The following is a 2,482-nucleotide window of genomic DNA, read 5'->3' as shown; positions in this document are numbered from 1 at the left end:
ATCATCTTCCGATACAGCTCTCCCTTTCATGGCTGCTTCTTCTGTCCTTCGTTCCAAATCTTATGTGCACTTTTGCTTGAAACAAAAGCGCTTCTTGTGTTTCATCCGAGCCCTGACTTTGGTAAACAAAGCTGGCTCATGAAAGACGTACTGTTCCTTTTACTCGGCTGCAATTATCAAACGGCCTCACATGCTGTGGTGGACGTCGGCGCATAAACAGCAGCATTGTCCAAAATGGCTTCACCTCTGCTTGTCGCATGCGGGCTTTAATTCACCTCAGCTGCCACAATGTGGCATTGTTGGGGTGGGGTGGGGGGGAGGACACGAGGCCGGACAGGGTACGACCCGGCGGCCTGGTGACATCTCACTGGCGACAGCAGCAACGCACCGTGACCTTTCTGCTTCAGATAACGCCGTGTGTGTGTGTGTGTGTGTGTGTATGTGTGTAGGTCACTAAAGAGCAAACACTGATGGCCGTGATGTCTCCTTGTCTGGCTGTCTCCATGGTGGCGCTGATCCATGACCATGCAGGCTGACGCTCAAACACTTACTCATGTTTTGTCACAGATGGACGTTACACCCGTAAGAGCGCAGTGGCTGACATTTTCCCTTTCATAAACCGAAAAATAATCCTTGTTGTCGAGCCATCTATTGTTTTTGTAGAAGGAAATATCAAAACTTCTTTTAAATTTCCCCCACACTCTCCCTAGCCCCTGAATGCACCATGCCATGACATGCTCACCTGGGTCCAATGAGCCAATCAGCAGGCCCAAGGCCTAGGGACAGCAGCTGCAGGTCAGTGTCTCCAAAGCTAGGTCTTTCAAACATCTTCTGCTTTTTCTTTCAAACATTTGATGTTTTCTTGTCAACAGACCGTTGGCTTTTTGCCGGGGAACGCTTTATCCTATATCCTGGCTGTTTATGGAATCTACTCAACAGGTGAGTGACAATGATAGCCTGTTAGCGTTAGCCCCAAGGCTACTGTGCTAATGCTAAGATGATTTATGTATATGAAGCACATTGTCCTGCTTTGCTAATGTTCATGTAGCATTAGCCTGAGTGATTTGAAGTGGATTGTTGGGTCCATGCAGGCCAGGCATCCCCGCCTGTGGGATCCGATCCACTGATGGCGAGCTAAGAAGCAAGGCTGGGATCCTGGACATCCACCGTCTGGATGGTCTGGTAGGAGGCTCTGAAGCCTGTCCTTTTCTCCAACCTCTCACATGGAGTGATACTACTTCACTCCCGTCATATTCCGACATGATCCTCCCATCATTTGGACATGACCTCCTGACCCGATCAATCCTACACACCCCCATGCATGCGTGGGTGTTCTCCGGGTACTCGGGTTTCCTCCCACATTCCAAAAACATGCTAGGTTAATTGGCCGCTCCAACTTGTCTAACTAACTAAAAATACTTCTCAAAATGTCATCCTTTCATTTTTCACTCGCTGAAAAGTTTGGACACCCCTGGTCTACAGTGACTCGGATTCTGTTCGTGGATCATTTTCCATGATTATTATTCCTTGGTGGGGCCCACCCATATGTACATGTGATGCCTGATATCAGTCATGTTTTGCAGCATCTCCACGCGTGCTCGTGATGTTTGCGTAGCTGTGACGATAACAGGCGTAAAATTTTCAGACATGCGTGTTGCTAGTATGTCTTAAATCAGTAGGAAAGCCATGATGGGAGACGGTAGACGGCAGATGTTTCCCTTCTCCTTGTTATCATGCTGTCCGTGTGGGCCTGCTCCTGGTTATCCGAAACAAGACTTTAATCATTACCAAAGATTCCAGACCGGCTCCCGTGCTCCAACTTACCTCGCTGTCATTTTTCATCCGCCAGCCACGGAGGCCAACTTTTACGGCCACGGCTCCTTCACTTAATCATGTTTTATGGCTCCTGACGCTCGGCTCGTACGGGGGGGGGGTAGCGGACATGGCCACCGGGGGCCTTCAACTCAAAATGATACACCGGCTGGCCCCGTTTGCCAGATGGCCGCTTCCCCACGTTGCGCACAAAAAATGGACTTGGTGGCTTCCGCCGATGCACACAGGGACAAGCATGTCCAATAATAACTCATAAATAATAAATCACTCATGCACATCCTTTTACATTCCAGTCTGCTGCTTGATGTCGTCAGTCCTCGAACGCACCGCAGTTCAAACTTTCGGCCTGCTATAATCTTTAATCTGAGCGTCAACATCAATGGCCGTCTTAAGCCAGGGTGTCCAAACTGCAGCGCCGGGTCATTGGCAACACGTGGTGCCTTTTTAGAAATGAAGAAAAAGGTCAAATCTGAAAAAAATCAGTAAAAAAAAAATATATATATGAAAGCACCCTCCACGTTTTTTTTTTTTTTTTTTTTTTTTTGCCCAAAGGCACTGGGATCCATCAGTGTTCCTGCTCATAAAAGTCCCATTCAGACTTCTCTAGATCTCTCTGTAGATAGTTTTACGTTCTTTTCATGTTTTATAC

At 47.8% G+C, this 2,482-nt stretch overlaps 1 long non-coding RNA gene across 1 annotated transcript; it reads left to right on the top strand.

Annotated features, from left to right (window-relative positions):
- Positions 1 to 421: 421 nt before the first annotated feature.
- Positions 422 to 1,168, top strand: LOC144898459 (uncharacterized). Its single transcript, XR_013627332.1, has 4 exons — positions 422 to 582; positions 711 to 795; positions 873 to 939; positions 1,092 to 1,168. It is a non-coding gene; the product is annotated as an uncharacterized LOC144898459 (long non-coding RNA).
- Positions 1,169 to 2,482: the final 1,314 nt, after the last annotated feature.

The sequence above is a fragment of the Doryrhamphus excisus genome, linkage group LG5, assembly GCF_037039965.1.
Source record: "Doryrhamphus excisus strain RoL-2023G ecotype Guam linkage group LG5, RoL_Dexc_Guam_v1.1, whole genome shotgun sequence".
NCBI classification, from domain to species: domain Eukaryota; kingdom Metazoa; phylum Chordata; class Actinopteri; order Syngnathiformes; family Syngnathidae; genus Doryrhamphus; species Doryrhamphus excisus.
The sequence above is the reverse complement of the archived record's forward strand: the minus strand, read 5'-3'. Positions and strand labels throughout refer to the sequence as shown.